Source organism: Lepisosteus oculatus, unplaced genomic scaffold (assembly GCF_040954835.1).
Source record: "Lepisosteus oculatus isolate fLepOcu1 unplaced genomic scaffold, fLepOcu1.hap2 HAP2_SCAFFOLD_76, whole genome shotgun sequence".
Classification (NCBI taxonomy): Eukaryota; Metazoa; Chordata; class Actinopteri; order Semionotiformes; family Lepisosteidae; genus Lepisosteus; species Lepisosteus oculatus.
In genome coordinates, this window is record NW_027168320.1 from 310,550 (window position 1) to 332,500 (window position 21,951).

Below are 21,951 nucleotides of genomic sequence, written 5' to 3' on the forward strand. Positions count from 1 at the left end.
AAACACTTGGTTTCAGCAGAGTGGGTGCTGTATTTGAAATGCTATTGAGCCATGAAGACGACCCACCCGTCCCAGTGTATTACCTGTAGTGTAATCTTCAGAAAATCATAAAAAATTAAAGAAATGGGCCACAGCTACAGTAAGGTTGTATGAGGTTTGGGGGCCTGTCTGGTGTGTAAAACACTTGGTTTCAGCAGAGTGGGTGCTGTATTTGAAATGCTATTGAGCCATGAAGACGACCCACCCGTCCCAGTGTATTACCTGTAGTGTAATCTTCAGAAAATCATAAAAAATTAAAGAAAGGGGCCACAGCTACAGTAAGGTTGTATGAGGTTTGGGGGCCTGTCTGGTGTGTAAAACACTTGGTTTCAGCAGAGTGGGTGCTGTATTTGAAATGCTATTGAGCCATGAAGACGACCCACCTGTCCCAGTGTATTACCTGTAGTGTTATCTTCAGAAACTCATTACAAAATAAAGACAGGGGCCACAGCTACAGTAAGGTTGTATGAGGTTCGGGGGCCTGTCTGGTGTGTAAAACACTTGGTTTCAGCAGAGTGGGTGCTGTATTTGAAATGCTATTGAGCCATGAAGACGACCCACCTGTCCCAGTGTATTACCTGTAGTGTAATCTTCAGAAAATCATAAAAAATTAAAGAAATGGGCCACAGCTACAGTAAGGTTGTATGAGGTTTGGGGGCCTGTCTGGTGTGTAAAACACTTGGTTTCAGCAGAGTGGGTGCTGTATTTGAAATGCTATTGAGCCATGAAGACGACCCACCCGTCCCAGTGTATTACCTGTAGTGTAATCTTCAGAAAATCATAAAAAATTAAAGAAAGGGGCCACAGCTACAGTAAGGTTGTATGAGGTTTGGGGGCCTGTCTGGTGTGTAAAACACTTGGTTTCAGCAGAGTGGGTGCTGTATTTGAAATGCTATTGAGCCATGAAGACGACCCACCCGTCCCAGTGTATTACCTGTAGTGTAATCTTCAGAAAATCATAAAAAATTAAAGAAAGGGGCCACAGCTACAGTAAGGTTGTATGAGGTTTGGGGGCCTGTCTGGTGTGTAAAACACTTGGTTTCAGCAGAGTGGGTGCTGTATTTGAAATGCTATTGAGCCATGAAGACGACCCACCTGTCCCAGTGTATTACCTGTAGTGTTATCTTCAGAAACTCATTACAAAATAAAGACAGGGGCCACAGCTACAGTAAGGTTGTATGAGGTTCGGGGGCCTGTCTGGTGTGTAAAACACTTGGTTTCAGCAGAGTGGGTGCTGTATTTGAAATGCTATTGAGCCATGAAGACGACCCACCTGTCCCAGTGTATTACCTGTAGTGTAATCTTCAGAAAATCATAAAAAATTAAAGAAATGGGCCACAGCTACAGTAAGGTTGTATGAGGTTTGGGGGCCTGTCTGGTGTGTAAAACACTTGGTTTCAGCAGAGTGGGTGCTGTATTTGAAATGCTATTGAGCCATGAAGACGACCCACCCGTCCCAGTGTATTACCTGTAGTGTAATCTTCAGAAAATCATAAAAAATTAAAGAAAGGGGCCACAGCTACAGTAAGGTTGTATGAGGTTTGGGGGCCTGTCTGGTGTGTAAAACACTTGGTTTCAGCAGAGTGGGTGCTGTATTTGAAATGCTATTGAGCCATGAAGACGACCCACCCGTCCCAGTGTATTACCTGTAGTGTAATCTTCAGAAAATCATAAAAAATTAAAGAAAGGGGCCACAGCTACAGTAAGGTTGTATGAGGTTTGGGGGCCTGTCTGGTGTGTAAAACACTTGGTTTCAGCAGAGTGGGTGCTGTATTTGAAATGCTATTGAGCCATGAAGACGACCCACCCGTCCCAGTGTATTACCTGTAGTGTAATCTTCAGAAAATCATAAAAAATTAAAGAAAGGGACCACAGCTACAGTAAGGTTGTATGAGGTTTGGGGGCCTGTCTGGTGTGTAAAACACTTGGTTTCAGCAGAGTGGGTGCTGTATTTGAAATGCTATTGAGCCATGAAGACGACCCACCCGTCCCAGTGTATTACCTGTAGTGTAATCTTCAGAAAATCATAAAAAATTAAAGAAAGGGGCCACAGCTACAGTAAGGTTGTATGAGGTTTGGGGGCCTGTCTGGTGTGTAAAACACTTGGTTTCAGCAGAGTGGGTGCTGTATTTGAAATGCTATTGAGCCATGAAGACGACCCACCCGTCCCAGTGTATTACCTGTAGTGTAATCTTCAGAAAATCATAAAAAATTAAAGAAAGGGGCCACAGCTACAGTAAGGTTGTATGAGGTTTGGGGGCCTGTCTGGTGTGTAAAACACTTGGTTTCAGCAGAGTGGGTGCTGTATTTGAAATGCTATTGAGCCATGAAGACGACCCACCCGTCCCAGTGTATTACCTGTAGTGTAATCTTCAGAAAATCATAAAAAATTAAAGAAAGGGACCACAGCTACAGTAAGGTTGTATGAGGTTTGGGGGCCTGTCTGGTGTGTAAAACACTTGGTTTCAGCAGAGTGGGTGCTGTATTTGAAATGCTATTGAGCCATGAAGACGACCCACCCGTCCCAGTGTATTACCTGTAGTGTAATCTTCAGAAAATCATAAAAAATTAAAGAAAGGGGCCACAGCTACAGTAAGGTTGTATGAGGTTTGGGGGCCTGTCTGGTGTGTAAAACACTTGGTTTCAGCAGAGTGGGTGCTGTATTTGAAATGCTATTGAGCCATGAAGACGACCCACCCGTCCCAGTGTATTACCTGTAGTGTAATCTTCAGAAAATCATAAAAAATTAAAGAAAGGGGCCACAGCTACAGTAAGGTTGTATGAGGTTTGGGGGCCTGTCTGGTGTGTAAAACACTTGGTTTCAGCAGAGTGGGTGCTGTATTTGAAATGCTATTGAGCCATGAAGACGACCCACCTGTCCCAGTGTATTACCTGTAGTGTTATCTTCAGAAACTCATTACAAAATAAAGACAGGGGCCACAGCCACAGTAAGGTTGTATGAGGTTCGGGGGCCTGTCTGGTGTGTAAAACACTTGGTTTCAGCAGTGTGGGTGCTGTATTTGAAATGCTATTGAGCCATGAAGACAACCCACCCATCCCACCTGTAGTGTTATCTTCAGAAAATCCTAAAAAATATAAAGAAAGGTTCCACAACCCAAAATAAAGCTGGGAAAAGTCAGAGGACCCGCTTAGTGTGCAAAACACTTGCAGCATTGTGGGTGCTGTGGTTTAAATGCTATTGGTTTGTGAACAGAATACCCCTATCCCAGTGCATTGTGCCATATTAAATAAAAGCATGAGAAAAAGAGATTCAGAATGCAAAGCTGTGTCAGTGTTCTGTGTAAAAAATCGGTTTGAACATCATGGGAGCTGTTTTTAATAAGATGCTGAGTAAAGAATATTTTAATCTTCCTGCTGTCAGTAGTATTTTCAATATAGTTGACCCTTACCTGAATGAAAACAGGACGTAAAGGAAGGGTTTCAGAAGTCAAACAAAGCTTTATTCCCGTGCTTACAGTCTGGGTAATGGGAGACTGCGCTGTTCTGCTTCCTATGGTCATATACGGGTTTTTCGCACGAAGCGATTTGAACAGTATTTCTCGCGTTGTGAACGTGTGCACACAGCGGTCCCCCGGGTTCCAGTTCGTGCGTAATTACGCATCGATGAAAAACCGGAGGTTTAAAAAAAGATAATTAGCTCACTGATAGTTTGATATAAAGGGTGTGGAAATATCCACAAGTCGTGGTCTTTAAAATGCATTTGGTTTGACGGCGTTCTGTGCTTCCATTGCGAAGATATGGACAAAAGAATATTCGTGCTTGGTCAAAAAAATGTCATAAAAACGAAAAAGTAAAGGCTGAGAAAGCATCCACAATGTATTTTATACACAAAACAAGCATTCTCGCAATTCTAAGAGGTTTCGTGAAAGCGCTACAGGCGTGCCAAAATCGTTTTCGAACTTCGAGCTAACTTTACCCCGGTTGATTCTGAACGTATGAGATTGCAACGCCTTTTACTTCCATTGACAAATGATAGAGATTCGAAGAGAGATCCTTCAGACCAGCAAGCAAACCCACGGCTATTTCGGTTTTCTATCTAGGCAACGTTGGGGTCTGCAATAGCATACATGAAAGCGTGATGCAATTTCTGTGGCTACATTTGTTGCACGTCATGCACAGTAAGAGTGTTTCTAACACCAAATAAAAAGTCAACAATTAGTGATCACGCCTTCTCCTCAGTTAACCCACTGAAACCCTTGCTGTTAACAGTTCTTTACTGCGTGCTTTACGAGCACCTACATACCGTGTCGGTTCTTTCAGCTTTATTCATTAGGTTTTCAAAGGCATAAGTAGAGCACCAGAGGTGCGAACGCAAAATGTGTGGTTATCTGAAGTCTTGCTTTCCATGGCAGCGGGTCCAAGCGATTTAGCGTTTTTATAGTACCGGGAAAGGAGAAGCAGCACTTCGCCTCTGCCGCGCAGACACAAGGCGACGTACGGCAGACGCCGGAGTCGGCAGGTTTCGAACCTGCGCGGGGAGTCGCCAACGCATTTCGAGCCCATCGCCTTAACCTCTCGACCACGACAAAAGCGAGCCCGCCGCCGCCGCATTCCTCCTATAATCAAACACGGACTGCGAGGTGGCTTCAAATGTTAAAGTCCCCCCGTCCGGATGTCAAAATGCAACTTTGGCAGATAGAACAAACATCAACAAACCACAAATGTGGACAAGGATTTTACAAGCTGCACCACACTGCACTTTCAAAAGCATTTACATTCGTGTTAGACGCAGGAATTTGCCTTTGATTTGCGCGCTTACGAACGCCATGGAAAACGAAACAAAACTAAAGCCCTCAGCTCCTGCACTTGATTATAATCCCGTTATGTGTCGAAGCAGGAATTTACGTCATCCTACCACTGCAACACGGGGAATAGAGGGAAATGAGCACAAGCTACGAATTGTCTAATCAGTCCCTACAGTTGTAAGACGCCTGGAAGCGTGCACCCCCATCATTAATCTTTGCGCATCTGTGCAAGGTAAACTCTGGAGCAGTCTCTGAAACGGCTCAAAGGAAACACGTGATTGATTCCATGTGCATCTGGGGTTCATTTCTTATTTACATTTAATTCAAGGGAAAGGCTTGGGTCAGTTTCAGACGGCCTCCAACAGCGAGATTCAAGCGCCCCACCTTCAGCCCAATCTGCGCCGCCAGAACGCCAACGGCTCCTCTGGTCTCCGGGGTGCGGTTGTGACCCCGTAACCTAAAGTGTTGGTGGCAGACAAATGGAGACTAACAGGTGATGTCCTAGGACATGACCACATTGTGACACTCGGTGGGGATGGTGACCATTGCTTGGAAAAGAGTGCGAGGCCCCTTTAGAAAAACATTTTGTTAACAGGCATTCTGCCTCAGCCTAAACACCTATAGCTTGCAAAGCGCATGCTATTAGACAGGCACCTCTGCAAGACCTTAAGAGTCTCTTAAACTAGTGATAGTAAGGTGTTCCCAATGGGCGATGTTTGGCTTTCAAATCATCTCTCTGTGGAAGCGCAGCGATGCAGCTGTTTAAGGCTTAGAAGCAGCTGACTGTTTCACTACCTAGCTGATCACTGTCAGTCAGGGAGCTTAGAGGTGAAAAGCCTGTCTGAGAGACAATTCGCCGTCGATCAGTTCAATATGTTCCGTACCAGCTCGGCGCACCTGAGATCATCTTGGTAGCCGTGTAGCTCAGATGAGTGAGAGCGTGTGTGTGTGTGTACCACCGTGATTGGATGCCGGTCCTTCTCAGGTCACAGTAAACCTTCTGCTGCCTAACTTTCCCCAGTGTGCCCCAGTGGCCTAATGGATAAGGCACTGGCCTCCTAAGCCAGGGATTGTGGGTTTGAGTCCCATCTGGGGTGCTCCTGTCCCATTTTGAGCATACAAATGTCCTTGTGATTTGCAAAGCTACAACCCCACCTTACTCAGTGAGCGTCTCTGCTTTTCTCTCACATACAGTTGGGAGAAAAACTTTTGTAAACAGCCCTTCGGAATGATGTGGATTTCTGCATGAATGGCTCCTAACATGTGATCTTATCTTTATCTAAGTCATAATAATTAATAAAGAGAGTGTGATTTAACAAACAACACACGCCCAACATTTGACATTGCTGTTTCTTTATTGACCAAATGGTTTAAACAATCAAGGTCATTGATGGAAAAAGTACGTGAACCCTTATATTAAGGAGCTAGTGGAACCTCCTTTATGACAAAAACCTCAACCCCCACTTTCTGTAGCGGCTGGTCAGACCTGAGCAGCGGTTAGGAGGTATTTTGGCCTATTCCTCTATGAAAAACTGTTTCAGTTCATGTATATTTTTGGGATGTCTTGCACTGAACGGCCTGCTTCAGATCACGCCACAGTACTTCAATGGGATTGGGGTCAGGACTCTTACTTGGCCATCCCAAAATACGGAATTTCTTCTGTTTCAGCCACTCTGTTGTTGATGTACTCCTTTAACTTTCAACTTTTGTCACGTCTGTCCACAGAACATTGTTCCAGGAGTTGCTGTGGAACATCCATGTGGTCTTTAGCAAACTTGAGAGGGGCAGTGGTGGTTTTTTTGGGGGGGAGAGCAGTGGTTTCCTCCATGGTGACCTCGCATGATCACCACTCCTGTTCAGATTTCTTCTTATGGTGGACTCATGAACACAGACGTAAGACAAAGTCAACCACCTGTTCGCTAGATCCCATCCCCACTCAGCTAGTCAAAGATTCCCTCGAAGGACTGGCAGGACCTATAATTAGCATGATGAATGCATCGCTTGCGTCAGGCGTTGTACCTGATCAATTTAAGGTAGTGGTTGTTAGACCGCTCCTTAAGAAGTCAAATTTGGATCCACAAGTTCTTAACAACTACAGGCCTGTCTCAAAGGTCCCATTTCAATCTAAAAGTCTTGGGAGAATAGTTGTTGCCCAACGTCAATCGTATCTGGATTCAAATAATATACTTGAGAAATTTCAGTCTGGTTTCTGAAACTGCATTAACAAGAGTCGTAAATGATATTCTCTTAGCTACTGATGCGGGGAATGCAACAGTGCTTGTGCTTCTAGATCTTAGAGCTGCCTTTGACACGGTTGACCTCTCTGTTTTGTTACACAGGCTTGAGTTTGAGGTTGGCTTATCTGGAACCGTCCTTCAGTGGTTTACTTCACATTTAACTCATCGTTTTCATTATGTTCAAATATCTAATAATTGTACTGCTTCATCAATGTCACCAGTTCAATTTGGGGTACCAGAAGATCAGTGCTGGGACCAATATTGCTCTCTCTCTCTACATGCTGCTGCTAGGTAGGATAATATGAAAAAATAATATGAACTTTCATTCATATGCTGATGACACTCAAATAAACATTTTGTTTACACCAAACGACAACTCTTCTATTATCAGTTTAGTTAAATGCATTAAGGAAGGAAATACTTGGATGTGTGAAAACTTTTTGTTACTCAACTCTGAGAAAAATGAGGATCTGTTGATCGGAGGCAACAATACTGATAGGACTACTATAACTTCAGCACTTAACTCAGAGGATTTAAACATTTGCCTCAAAGAGACAGCACGTTACCTAGGCGGCATATTAGACACAAGGCTCTTAACAACTTGCATTGTTAAGTGCCTTGGGACAACCTTGTTGTGAAAGGCGCTATATAGAAATACATTGATTTGAATTGAATTGACAATGTAAAATGTTGTGTGTGTTGTTTGTTAAACAAGACTGTCTTTATTTATCAAAAAATAAAAGGAATTTGCTAGGAATGCAAACGTTAGGTTGCGCTTCTTCATGCTGCATCGTCGGCATGAGTGGAGCTTTTTAAACGTCTGTACTTACTGTGCCCCATAAGAAATCGTTTGTCCCCGTTCAAAAGACATTGTGCGATGTCCTGCAGTGTTCGCAAAGCAAACCTTTGACAGTTTGAAAAGAGGAATTTATTCTGCTTCCTGTGCGTGCAGTAGTTACAAAGTTGAACGTCTTTACACGATTTGCTGCAGTTTTCAGTGGGCGGGCTTTGTCAGATGGCTTGGAAAAACGCACTGTGTTTTGGCTCGGGAAACATCATGAGAAGTGTCCTGCATGTTTTCTGTGTATAGCTGTCTTTTAACGCATACAGAATTCATTCGAAATCATTGATTTCTCCAATTAACAAGGGTCCCTTAAAAGATGAGTCAAAGTAACGTCTAATCAGATTAGTTTCCTTAGAGCTGGTTCAGAGTTTGCTCAAGAGTTTACCTTTCACAAATGCGCAAAGAAGAATGTTGGGGGTGCATGCTTCAAGGTGCCTTACAGCTGTAGGGAGTGATTCGAGACGATTCGTGGTGTGTGCTAGTTCCCATATACCGTACGCCCCGGGGTGCAGTGCTAGGATGACGTACAATACCGTTTGGGCACGTAACGGCGTTATATGCAAGTGCGGGACGTGAGGGTTTTCGTTTGTTCATTTTGTTTTGCTCTGCTTTGCTTTGTTTCGTGGTCAAGAGGCGTAAGGTAAGTCGTAATCCAGGGAGAACACTGGTGGCAAACAGTCCGAGGTGAGAGGCGAGGTCCAAAGTCGAAAAGGCAGAAGGGGAGTCCAATATCCAGAATAAACGAGGTAATGGAAAAAACGCCAGGTAGAGCTCTCAAGGAGTAGACTCAATACCAGCGGGAAGCAGGTAAAGATGGTAAAAATAGCACTGCGTACCGCACGGTGGAGTGTGTGCAGGTGGGTTAACTCGTGCGGCGGCGTTTGTTAATAATCACCCGCTGCTGGTGCTGTTTAGATTGCTTAAGAGTTGGTCTTAACTGCCTGGCGGTCATGACAAGCTCCTCTTTAAGCTGTGGTTTAGTTTTGCATTCATGTGTTTCTAGAGCAGTTATTTATGGGGGTGGGTGGGTCTTTCACAGAGGCTCAGGACAAATCCCCCGCCTGAAAGTCTAATGTGTGCGTTCAGACAGTCACAGGTCAAGAGCCAGGCAGGAGGACAATGGACAGAAGAGCCAACGAACTAAAAATAAAAGAACAGATATGAAAAAGCCACCATCTTTTTCTTTTTGACATTTTCCGACTTTTATGCAAGCCAGGACAAAGTTGCTCGTAGCTACTTGTGGATTCAAATACTCTATCGAGTGCTTTGATGAGTTTTTGCAATTTGATTGTCGTCCTGTCAGCCTGTTTCTGTTTTTTTTTTTTTTCAATCTAGGGATGGAAAGTATGAGGGAAATGATGGAGCAATCAATAACCGCTCCGGAAAAATGGCAGAAAGAAATGGTCCGTCACTAAGGACATTTGTGAAGCAGAGGAGTGACATCACCACAAAGGCGACACATTCTGCTGATGGTTTTGGTGAATAATGATTGAGGCGCGTTAAGAGAAAGGTAGCTGTGTCAGCATGCGTAGGCTGCAAAGGATCAAGCAAAGGTTTACTCCATGCTGAAAAGAGAAGAAAAGAAGCACAACGTTTCGACTGTGGAGCCTTCTGCGCCATCTTCTTTAGCGGTGATGATGTTTACATTGGAAAAACGGAGACATGCGTCCCTGGGTGGGCTTGAACCACCAACCTTTCGGTTAACAGCCGAACGCGCTAACCGATTGCGCCACAGAGACTGACAGCCGCTTGTGCTCCCTACATTTGCAGGTTTATGGTCAAAGAAAACAATCACTTGCGCTTCTTGCAGCCGGCAATCTTTTTCCACTGACAACCAAGAAATGGATTTCATCTTTCACAAGCTGTATGGATTTCTTCAAAAACAAGTTATTCCAGAAAGGAAATGAATTCTTGCATTAAACTGAACCAAGCTGTACATGTTTGTCTGAAATGATACATTCGGCACAACAAGACACGGAGAGAGGCACCGCTGGTATTCAGACCCAGGATCGCCTGCTTACTAGGCGGGCACTTTAAGCCACTAGGGAACAGCGCCAGCAGAGCACCGCGCTTTTACAGACACTTGGACACATCTGCGTTCGGTGTGCACTTAACCTGCTCTCTGAGCCCGTTGCCTCCGTCCCATTTAATAGCAGAACTGACGCCAAGAGAAATGATGAGAAATGGCATTTATCGGGCACTTTTCATGTCCAAGGAGCTCAATGCCCTTGACACCTCCCCAAGGCGACAGAGCTGTGCATTCTTTGGCGACACCATTTTTTCTTTTGTTTAATTTCTATACTTATTGATAGAATAAAAACGATATGTCATGTACTGTAAGGGAAATGTCTCTTTTCATGGGGAAAGCTAGCACCAGCAAATGTTGTGTTTAGAAGAAGTGATTTAACATGACACGTGACCTAATTTACTGGAGCAAAAGCTCACCCAGCAAGCCCTGCTTTACTTCTACAGGAGAGAAGTACTGTAGAGTCTGCAAGATGTTCAGCTGGGTAGCTACGTCAGCATGCCTCGGCTGAAAAGGAACAAGTACTAGGTTTATTGCATGCTGAAAAGAGAAGAACGGAAACACAGCGTTTCGACTGTGAGGTCTTCTCACACCTGAAGAAGCCTCACACCTGTAAAAGGCTCCATGGTTTTCTTTCTTCTCTTTTCAACATGGAATACACCTATTGTCTGCAAGATGTGACAATTTCATGGTGTTTTGGAAGAAAACCTTTTTCTTTGAATTCAAAATCAATCGGAATTTCAGCACGACACATCAACACTTTTTCTGTTTTAAGGAGATGATATTTTAAACCTGATAAAAATAGTAGGAAACACAAGTTTCTTGCTGTGAAAATTTAGATGGGGAAGTGTACTACTAGTAGCAGTGTAGAGCTCTCTGTGGTGGAGTGCAAGTGCATGTTCTATGGGCCAGTGGCGTAATGGATAACGCGTCTGACTTCGGATCAGAAGATTGTAGGTTCGAGTCCTGCCTGGCTCGTGAGGCTTTTAAACCTCTCAGGTTCCTCGGTAACAGGTTGGCGTCATGTATGTGAACTATAGAAAAGCATTTGCCACAACCCGTAAATTAGCACGCAAGTGCGGGCTGGTGAACACAGAACTGTATGGAGATCATCTCCAGCTCCGAGCTCAAATGCAATGAAAAAACATGCAGAACAGAACTGGAGAGCAGCTGAATTTGTGCTCAGTAGGGTGGGGAGGACTCAGCATTGCTATTGTTCTAATTGGCATGAACTGCAGGGGATCTGAATCAGAACATGTCAGTTAGTTCGACCATTGCGTCAATATGTAGGCCACGTTAATACAGAATTATTACTTTGTCTGTCTCGTCTTTGTATATAGCTGAATGTCCCTGACAATTTCATGTTAGTTTTTAAGAACGACATTGGTGCTAGTATATACATATATAGCATATAAGGAACACGTAAAAGTTTAGTCCATGCTGAAAAGATAAGAAAACCGCCACAACGTTTCATCTTGGAATAAATCTTTACTTGTTGTTTTGCAGCCTACCCATTCTGACCTAACTCCTCCCTTGAAATTCCCTAACAGATAAGGGTACGTAACGGCTCATGCGATGCTCAGTTGCAATTTGTCCCAAAACAAACAAGAACAGCAGCTGAGGGTTTGAGTTTGAACATGCACTGTATTAAAGCAGCTTTTATTTCCATTGATAAATGCTAGATATTCCTACAGAGATTCTCCAGGTGAGTAAGCGATTCCTGTTTCTGTTTCTATTTCTGTTTCATATATATATACAGTATATATATGTTACATGTGTCTCTGCAATAGTATAAATGTGTTATACACTATCAGGGGCTGCTTTTTTGTGCACCTCATCTACAACAAGGGTTTTTTTTTCATTTATGTTTGTGGACCTTCACCATTTGAGGAAGTGAGTTAGATAAGAAAGTTACAGGTATGGTGAGCAATGACTGACAAAGGCACGTACTGGGTATTCCTTACAGAAGTGTAAGCAATTTGTTCTAAAAAACACCGGCTAAAGTCCAACATCGTTAGCAATCTTATTACTTAAACAGAATTAACATCAATAAACTGTAATGTGCTGGTACATGCGAGTAGATTTGATCTTCTATTAAACAAAAATGCAATTACAGCTCTAAAAAGGTCAACCTAGACTTCTGTAACAGATCTGTTCAGGTCATCGCTGTTTCTCTGACCTTGTGAGTCTTTGGAATTTTAAAAGTGTATTTTGCTTGCCTTTCATGTGGTCTGTGTACAAGTCACTGTGGCGTATGCGGTCCTACACAGCCTTGCTATAGACGTGACGACCCTCCGCTATGTTGCAATGGAGAACAGGTTCAGTACGGAGCTGCTGAGAAAATTCAGCTGGAAAGCTCGTTGCAGAAAAGCATCGTTATCTGTGTCCAGCGGCAAAGCGTCCATCGTGGGTGCTGAAGAATCAATTTCACAGGCTGCGGGTCCAGGCGATTTAGAGTGTTAAAGGTCCCAGCGAAAACGAAACGGCGCTGGTCCTTTTACACGCACGCACGCAACCAAATGCAAAGGACGCCGTAGTCGGCAGGATTTGAACCTGCGCGGGGAGACCCCAACAGATTTCAAGTCTGTCACCTCAACCACTCGGCCACGACTACAGCGAGCACTGCGGCCGCTGCCTTCTTGCTACAATCGAACAGGGAGTGCGAGGCGGCGGCGGCAGTGGAGGCAACTTTTTTCAAGTTCGCTCTCCGTTTAAGAAACCTTTTACGCCATACGTGCAAGCACACACACACACACACCTCAGAGGACTTAAGGGTGGCTTCAAGTTGGAATGATAAAGTCTCCCCGTTCGGACATGAAAACAGAACGTTCTTAGACAGAAAGCAATCAACAACGGAGACATGTGGACGACGATTTTAGTCACTGCACTTTGAATAGCATTTTTACTCCAGTTACAGGAGATGCACCAATGGCCCTTGACCTACGCTCTTACCAATGCCTTGAACATTCAAACAAAACAGCCCTCAAGTCCTGCGGTTTAATATAACGCTGTTACGTGTCGAGGCAGTATTTGACTCTGTCCTACCGTTGAGACACGGGGCGTATATGGAAACGAACACATGCTACGGATCGTCTCTAATCGGTCCCTACAGTTGGAAGGCTCCTTGAAGCGTGCACCCCCATCATTCATCTTTGCGCATCTGTGAAAGGTAGACTCTTGAGCAATGTTTGAGCCAGCTCTAAGGCAACTAGTGCTATTGGACAGACACCTCTGGAAGATCCTAAGAGTCTCTTAACACCACTTCCAGCAGCAAGCTTAATTGTTCGCTGGAGGTCTCCCACCCAGGTACTGACCAGGCAAAGAATCACCAGTACATTGAATGAGGAAGTTAATCCTGAAATCCAATTACATATCTCAAGGTAAGACAAATCCATAAGAACATGTCTTAGTATTACTTTGTTTACATTAGTATGGCACTGAGTTGGAGCTCCTCTTTAAGCTGTGGTTTAGTTTTGCATTCATGTGTTTCTAGAGCAGTTATTTATGGGGGTGGGTGGGTCTTTCACAGAGGCTCAGGACAAATCCCCCGCCTGAAAGTCTAATGTGTGCGTTCAGACAGTCACAGGTCAAGAGCCAGGCAGGAGGACAATGGACAGAAGAGCCAACGAACTAAAAATAAAAGAACAGATATGAAAAAGCCACCATCTTTTTCTTTTTGACATTTTCCGACTTTCATGCAAGCCAGGACAAAGTTGCTCGTAGCTACTTGTGGATTCAAATACTCTATCGAGTGCTTTGATGAGTTTTTGCAATTTGATTGTCGTCCTGTCAGCCTGTTTCTGTTTTTTTTTTTTTCAATCTAGGGATGGAAAGTATGAGGGAAATGATGGAGCAATCAATAACCGCTCCGGAAAAATGGCAGAAAGAAATGGTCCGTCACTAAGGACATTTGTGAAGCAGAGGAGTGACATCACCACAAAGGCGACACATTCTGCTGATGGTTTTGGTGAATAATGATTGAGGCACGTTAAGAGAAAGGTAGCTGTGTCAGCATGCGTAGGCTGCAAAGGATCAAGCAAAGGTTTACTCCATGCTGAAAAGAGAAGAAAAGAAGCACAACGTTTCGACTGTGGAGCCTTCTGCGCCATCTTCTTTAGCGGTGATGATGTTTACATTGGAAAAACTGAGACATGCGTCCCTGGGTGGGCTTGAACCACCAACCTTTCGGTGAACAGCCGAACGCGCTAACCGATTGCGCCACAGAGACTGACGGCCGCTTGTGCTCCCTACATTTGCAGGTTTATGGTCAAAGAAAACAATCACTTGCGCTTCTTGCAGCCGGCAATCTTTTTCCACTGACAACCAAGAAATGGATTTCATCTTTCACAAGCTGTATGGATTTTGAAATGTATGGACGATGCCAGGTGTCCCACAACACCACAGCGCCGACACACCTTTGGTTGTCCCACATAAAAAACATAGCCATTGCAGGCGCCCAGCCGGATTGTAGAGGGCAGGTGCCTTAAGCCTCCATTTACATTGTCCGGTAGCAAGCGAACCTCGAATTTCCTTGCTCCTGTTTTTATACCGTCAACATCTCTAACCTCAGTTCCATGGTGGACGGTGCAGTACTGCTTAAGCCAGGTGTGAATGTCCTCCGTCTTTGCCAGTTCCGAGAACATAACAACATGCACCGTTTTCCTCTCTCTCTGTGTCAGAGGCTGCAAGTTGATCTTCTCAAGGGCAGGAACTTTCCCTCTTTTTGCCTCAAACACATCCACACATTGTTCAAACAGAGAATAGGTAGCAAAAACAACCTCAAATGCTTTCTGACCTGGGAGAGCGAAGATGAAATCCAAGTGCCGAGGTTCAAAGCCACGTTCCTTCTGTAACACTTTTCTGCTGAACTGCATACGATCCATGAAGAGGTCATCCAAAAGCTCAAAACGTACAGCATTCTTGCGGGATCCAAAGGTTGCCATCTCAAACTGCAAAACAAACACTGCTTCCACAAAACAAGAAAACAATCCAACTACTCTAACTACAGGCTGATCAAGGTATCTCCCCTGCCAGGTAAGCCGAGAGCCGCAGGCGATGAGCCCAGAGCTGAACGGGCCCCACTGGCTCGTTTGTAAGGCCAGGTGCATTGCCAACCACGACCGGCAGGGCAGAGGCCTTGAAGGCGGCCTGGGCTCCTGCAGCTGTCCAGCCACGCACTCTGGTTTCTCTTCATCTCGTACAAATCTTTTGCCTTTTACTAAAGATTTCCATGGAGAGGAACATGAATGAGTTCCATACAATTTTTGTGCTTCCCTGCCTTCGGGTGGGGCACAGCTGGGCTGGTCAAAGAGAGAAACTAAAACCGCTCACAATCGCTCTTATTACGGCGACTGTGGCCGTCTGCTCTGCGAGTCCTCGGTCTCCGCCTCTCTGATTGGCGCTCTTTTCTTTGGGGGGCGGGAATATGCTGTGAAATATGAAGCGTTACAGCAACGACATGCCATGAGACGATTGATAACGATTTCCATAGGATCCCCGCGGTTGCCTGGCAACCGTCAGCTTTGCGCAGTGGCAGTATCGTAGCCTGTGAGGTTTAGCCGAGGCGCGATTATTGCTAGTTGAAAACTTTTCCCAATACCCCGCTTCCGCCGGTTTGCAATACAATCGGCGAAAGCAATTTTTGACAGTCTCGTCAGAGACTGAGCAAGGTGTTTAAAGACAGATTTTGTCATGGTAACATCATGGTAGAAAGAAACAAGCTTGTTACGTCTCAACAGAAACGCTCTTTAGCTCTTTCAGCGTTATGCAGAGAACAGCGTCTGTCGAGATCACTTTTGAGTCAGCGCGAAACGCCGTGTGCTGTCAGTTTGATTTCATATTGCTCGTAGCGGCGCCCGGCTTTTGTCTGTCAACCGTTAGGTTGCGCTTCTTCATGCTGCATCGTCGGCATGAGTGGAGCTTTTTAAACGTCTGTACTTACTGCGCCCCATAAGAAATCGTTTGTCCCCGTTCAAAAGAGATTGTGCGATGCCCTGCAGCGTTCGCAAAGCAAACCTTTGACAGTTTGAAAAGAGGAATTTATTCTGCTTCCTGTGCGTGCAGTAGTTACAAAGTTGAACGTCTTTACACGATCTACTGCAGTTTTCAGTGGGCGGGCTTTGTCAGATGGCTTGGAAAAACGCACTGTGTTTCGGCTCGGGAAACATCATGAGCAGTGTCCTGCATGTTTTCTGTGTATAGCTGTCTTTTAACGCATACAGAATTCATTCGAAATCATTGTAAGATTCTCCCTCAGTTCCGTTGTGCAGTGCTTTACCTCTTTCAAAAGGCTTCACTTTCCTAGTCACATTCCAAGCCTCATCGAACCCGGGCTGTTTCCTCCAGCGGTATAGTATTGCAGTGAGACAGCACGATGCCTGCAAGACTATGTCACACTAAACGCCACAGATTGTGTTTGTCCGTTCGTGTCAGTCGTCCTGCAGCCACGGGAAGTGGGACACAAACATGCTGCAATGCTTTCAGGACGTTAGGATTTGTTTGTGCAACATCCGAGAAGAGTACTTGTGGCTTGAATGTGAACTGTACGTGCCCGCCCCCTTTCCTCTGTAGTGCATGAGTTCCTCCCGGCATGCCCTTCGTCATTGTTCTGTCATCTTGTATTTAAAGGGTTGTATTTCTGCTGCTGAAAATAAGCAACGGTTTTCTCACAACGCCCTTTGTTCCCGACGGAGCCCTTGTCTGTCATGAAATTCTTCAAAACCTCAAGCTAGAAGAAGAAGACGACAAATATGAAGCGTTACAGCAACGACATGCCATGAGACGATTGATAACGATTTCCATAGGATCCCCGCGGTTGCCTGGCAACCGTCAGATTTGCGCATTGGCAGTATCGTAGCCTGTGAGGTTTAGCCGAGGCGCGATTATTGCTAGTTGAAAACTTTTCCCAATACCCCGCTTCCGCCGGTTTGCAATACAATCGGCGAAAGCAATTTTTGACAGTCTCGTCAGAGCGTGACATAGTCTTGCAGGCATCGTGCTGTCTAACTGCAATACTATACCGCTGGAGGAAACAGCCCGGGTTCAATGAGCCTTGGAATGTGACTAGGAAAGTGAAGCCTTTTGAAAGAGGTAATGTCGACGCTTTTTTAACAGAGCACCAAAAAAGCGTCTTTTTTGAAGGCCTGGGTACTGAGCATTGGTGGTTCAGTGGTAGAATTCTCACTTCCCACGTGGGAGGCTCTGGTTCGATTCCCAGCCAAAGCAGTGGCTTTTGCAGCGAGCGGCTCCATCACTTGCATCCCCTTGCAACTCGCAACTGAAAACCCACTGAAGCAAAGCATTTGTTAGCCAGGTCAGTACCCGGATGAGGGTGAGCTACAGGGAAAAACAAAGTTTCCAGCTGGAAGCGGTGTTAATGGTGCCGGTGGGGGGGCGCTCAACCTGAGGTCTGTGCGGGTCCCAATGCCCCAGCATAGTGACGGAGACGCTGTGTTGTAAAAGGGCGCTGTCTCTTGGATGAGATGTAAAACCGAGGTCACAGCGCTCTGTGGTCATTAAAAATGACCACCAAAACCTTTGACAAAAGCTCTTGGTAATTGATGGTCTTCAATAATGCTTCTCCTTTAGGTACATTTTAAATCAGCTGAAAAATGCTGTGAAATGGGGGGTCACTTCACGCCAGTGTAGGATTTGGGTTACAAGAACCATGAAACTGCACGAGAAAGCCCGTACACTGAATTACACGGCTTTCTATTCAAAGGAGGGCAAAAGAAATTCCCTGAGTTCGATTTTTTGCAGCACAGAGAGGATTGCTGTCGTGAGGCTGGTTAGCTCAGTTGGTTAGAGCGTGGTGCTAATACCGCCAAGGTCGTGGGTTCGATCTCCATACAGGCCAGGTCGTTTTCTCCTCTCTTACAAAAGCTGTTAGGTTCCTTTCCGTGGTGAGATGGGTTGTCATGCAACGCTGCCACATAGTGCCGACAGACAATTAAATGACAAAAATGAAGAGAGTTAAAGCAGCTGGAAAGGTTTTCTTACAACTTTTGAGCTGACACAGTTTTGGAAAATGTTTTCTTCACGCTGCACTGTACCACATAGGCAGCCAAGAGTCTCCAAAACAAAACAGAATTGACAGTCATATAATGTCCATTAACCCCGGTTTTAAACACAGACTCATGTCTGCCATCATAAGAATATGAGTCCAATATTTTAGAATATAGTCAGAATGTCTTCTAACCTTACCTGTGGTGTCTTTAATCCCTATTGCTCAATGCATGGTGTACGTACTGCATACATGTGTCTTGAGAATGAGGAATGGGCCCCTGAGACATTTACCTGTTTCACAAATGATCGGATTTTACTAGAGATTCTGTTTGGGATTCAGATGTGCATTCGGACAGCAATTCCTTTCAAGAAATGATACGTTCTGGATGAGGTCAAAGGTGCTGGAACACTGTATTTAGGATGTGTTTGCAGTGATTGTGTCTCCTGCTTCAACGCAGTGATATATAGATGTGCTCCTGTAATTTATTGGTACATGCCCAGGGCAGTAAGTAGTCTGAGGATTTATTTCCAGAAGGCATAGAGCAGTGAAACAGTGAAGTAGTGCAGCACACTGGATCATTATATTATTAGAATCTATTCTACCTAAATTATTACATTATACACAACTTGAGCTCTCAGCACCGTACTGAGCCCAGGTGTTTTTCTAAAGCTGTCAGGTGCAGTTCATTTACATGAAGGAAATCTCTTACTGGGTACGATTACAATGCAGTAAGTAGCACAGGCTACTAAGGGAGTAGCCTGATGCGTTTAAAAACAACCAGCGCCAGGCAGGAGTCGAACCTCCAAACTCCTAATCCATCGTCAGACACATTATCCATTGCACCACTGGCCCTGGTGTGACACTGCAGGACTGTAACCCAGTGAGCTTAGCACTGCAACTAGTAAAATATTATCCCCGGTCCATTCTTTTCCAAAAGTGAGAAACACCTGTTTTCTACATTTTGTCTGTTTTAAAACCATATCTCTTTAAACCAAACCAAGAGTTTGTCTTTTGCACTGATATTCTGATTCATTTCGATTTCAAAGAAAAAAAAAACATTACCTTCCAAAGCATCATAAAATTGTCCCTTCCTCCAGACTCTACTTCTCTCTTGTAGTAGTACAGCAGACCTTTCCAGGTGATCAGATCACAGAGTCCGAAATGAGCTTCCTCCATCAAGCAAAGTACCTGAACATGACTCTGTCATCATGAAAGCGCCCCTGTAATAAAGAAATTAAATCCGAAATCAAGAGGGCAGTTGCCTACTGAAGTTCAAGAAGTCATAAATTTTAACCTAGCAACACATTAAAGGCTGCATCTATACAAGTACGATTCTAGAAATGCTCACCAGATTACGTTTTAAGAAAGAACTGCGCCTCAGGTTCCGCCGAGATCTTAACTCGGATGGCAGGATTCAGAGTCTGGAGTGTGGAATGATGGCGCACGGAGGGTCCACATACTGTGGATCCCTCAGTGATCTTCCGCGTGTTCAAACTGCCAGCGTGTGACTCCCCTGTCCCCCTGACCTCATTGCTCTGCTCTCGCCTCTCTGCAGCTGAGCCCGACTCATGGTAAAGTGGAAAAAAATATGCCCTCAACGTGAGATTTACTCTGGAGTGAGGATAGTTGTTACCTTCTTATCGTTGAAACGGATGTATGTGATGTGGCGACTAGTTTCTTCTCCATTAGCAGGCTTAAGGTTAAAGAAAAAAACATTGCTGACTTCTTTTTTTTTTGCCAGCCGCGAGCGCTGATTAGCGAGGTTTGTATTTCATGTTTTGCAAGTTGCATCCATTTTAAGAAAAACAAGTCATTCAAGACAGGAAATGAATACTTGCATTTAATTAAGTCTAGCCGTAGGCGGTTGTCTGTAAGGACCAGTTCTGTTCGAGAAGACAGAACAAAGAATGCACCACTGGGATTCGGACCCAGGATCTCCTGTTTAAGAGACAAGCGCTTTAACCAACTAAGCCACGGCACCCCGGGAGTATTGTCCTTTTGCAGCCACTTGGACACGCCACTCAGACACATCTGCATTCGGTGTGTGCTCCGCCTGCTCGCTGAGCAAGTTGCCACCTTTACATACAATAGCAACATCGACACCAAGAGAAAGGATGACAAATGGCTTTTATCTGGAACTTTTCATGTCCAAGGAGCTCAATGTGCTTTCTGTGTACAACAGGGCCACTGAACTCCACACTGGCCACTGAACCACAGCAGTGGCTTGCTGGCTTGACATCTCCCAAGGAAAATGTTGAAATCGCATGTGGAACAGGAAAATGACCCTCAAGTATGAGGGAAAAAAAAGAAAAAGATCAACTGGAGTGCGCCAACCCATGTCAGGACAGCCCAGTTTCGTTGACGAGTTGGCCGAGTGGTTAAGGCGATGGACTGCTAATCCGTTGTGCTCCACACACATGGGGTTGAATCCCATCCTTGTCGCTCTCCATGTCTGACACGTGTGCCTGTGCGCCTTTGGCCCTCCTGTTGTTTGCTCCGGTACTAGAGCCGTACATTTCCTAGCGGTGGCTGAACATGGTATAGTAGGCTAATGTCAGTATCGAGCAGTGACAGTAACAGTATTTACGTGCCGCTGCTCCCAAGTGGCTCTGGTTTGAGACTGTGTTTTCACTTACTTGCAACGCAAACGGAGAAAGCGATTTTTGACAGTCTCTCGAGAGACTGCGCTAGGTGTTTAGGGATAGACTTTGTCAGTTCCCCCTGGGATGATGGCCTCTCAATTAGTTTGTGATTCCTCTAGACGTTTATACACTAGAAGCCTGCTTCATGGCTTAAATCCAAGCTAAGGAAACGAGTTAGAGGTCTGATGCAGAACTGCGAATTCAATGAACGGGAACACTACAGTACATTGCACTGTGTGTGTTAGGAAAGCTGCCCCCTTCTGTCCCTTGTCGACCGAACAGAGGACTGTAAAGGATACCGCCAAGAAACTTTAGGATGCTGGTTGGAATCCAGCTCCAAAGAAGCCCCTTTGGGTGTTATGTCATCAAAAAGTAAGAACAGCGAATCTCCCTTTAATCAAAAGCGCAACAGAACTGTTTTCCGTGGAGGAGGTTTCAGACCCGTAGACCTGTTTTATTCGTAGGGCAGGGCGCATTCCCAAACGCGAATCTCATGTTTTAGAAATGCTTTGGGCGGCGTGAAGTGAAAATAAGAAATGGGCTCCAGATGCACATGGAAGCAATCAAGTGTTTCATCCGAGCTGTTTCAAAGACTGCTCAAGAGCTTTCCTTTCACAGAGGCGCAACGATTAATGATGGGGGTGCACCCTTCAATGCGCCTTATGACTCTAGGGCGTGATTGAGACGTACGTAGCGTGTGCTCATTTCCCTCTATTCCCCGTGTTGCAGTGGTAGGATGACGTAAATTCCTGCTTCGACACGTAACGGCATTATAATCAAGTGTAGGAGCTGAGGGCTTTAGTTTTGTTTCGTTTTCCATGGCGTTCGTAAGCGCGCAAATCAAAGGCAATTCCTGCGTCTAACAGGAATGTAAATGCTTTGGAAAGTGCAGTGTGATGCAGCTTGTAAAATCCTTGTCCACATTTGTGGTTTGTTGATGTTTTTTCTGTCTGCCAAAGTTGCATTTTGACATCCGGACGGGGAGACTTTATCATTTGAACGTGAAGCCAGCCTTAAACCCTCTGAGGCGTGTCTGTCTGCCGGCATGTATCTTGCGAAAGGTATTTTGTTTTTAACGGAGAGCGACTTTAAAAAAGTTTCCGCAGCCACCTCGCACTCCGTGTTAGATTATAGGAGGAATGCGGTGGCGGTGAGCTCGCTGTAGTCGTGGCCGAGTAGTTAAGGCGATGGACTTGAAATCCTATGGGGACTCCCCGCTCAGGTTCGAATCCTGCCGACTACGGCGTCTGCCACATGTCGCCTTGTGCCTGTGCGGCAAAGGCGAAGTGCTGCTTCTCCTTTCCTGGTACTATAAAAATGCTACATCGCTTGGTCCTGCTTCCATGGAAAGCAGTTCTTCAGGTAATTCTACTCTCTTACCAAAGCTGTTAG

The 21,951-nt window shown here is 45.0% G+C and overlaps 8 non-coding genes across 8 annotated transcripts; 5 read left to right on the plus strand and 3 right to left on the minus strand.

Annotated features, from left to right (window-relative positions):
• Positions 1 to 5,829: 5,829 nt before the first annotated feature.
• Positions 5,830 to 5,902, plus strand: trnar-ccu (transfer RNA arginine (anticodon CCU)). The gene has a single exon. It is a non-coding gene; the product is annotated as a tRNA-Arg (tRNA).
• A 3,649-nt stretch (positions 5,903 to 9,551) lies between these two features.
• trnan-guu (transfer RNA asparagine (anticodon GUU)) lies at positions 9,552 to 9,625 on the minus strand. The gene has a single exon. It is a non-coding gene; the product is annotated as a tRNA-Asn (tRNA).
• A 1,192-nt stretch (positions 9,626 to 10,817) lies between these two features.
• trnar-ucg (transfer RNA arginine (anticodon UCG)) lies at positions 10,818 to 10,890 on the plus strand. Its single transcript has one exon. It is a non-coding gene; the product is annotated as a tRNA-Arg (tRNA).
• Positions 10,891 to 12,444: 1,554 nt separating this feature from the next.
• trnas-uga (transfer RNA serine (anticodon UGA)) lies at positions 12,445 to 12,526 on the minus strand. The gene has a single exon. It is a non-coding gene; the product is annotated as a tRNA-Ser (tRNA).
• A 1,540-nt stretch (positions 12,527 to 14,066) lies between these two features.
• On the minus strand, positions 14,067 to 14,140 carry trnan-guu (transfer RNA asparagine (anticodon GUU)). The gene has a single exon. It is a non-coding gene; the product is annotated as a tRNA-Asn (tRNA).
• Positions 14,141 to 15,086: 946 nt separating this feature from the next.
• On the plus strand, positions 15,087 to 15,203 carry LOC138234876 (U5 spliceosomal RNA). The gene has a single exon (XR_011187951.1). It is a non-coding gene; the product is annotated as a U5 spliceosomal RNA (small nuclear RNA).
• Positions 15,204 to 15,430: 227 nt separating this feature from the next.
• LOC138234921 (U4 spliceosomal RNA) lies at positions 15,431 to 15,572 on the plus strand. Its single transcript, XR_011187992.1, has one exon. It is a non-coding gene; the product is annotated as a U4 spliceosomal RNA (small nuclear RNA).
• A 1,170-nt stretch (positions 15,573 to 16,742) lies between these two features.
• On the plus strand, positions 16,743 to 16,884 carry LOC138234858 (U4 spliceosomal RNA). The gene has a single exon (XR_011187933.1). It is a non-coding gene; the product is annotated as a U4 spliceosomal RNA (small nuclear RNA).
• The last annotated feature ends 5,067 nt before the right edge of the window (positions 16,885 to 21,951 follow it).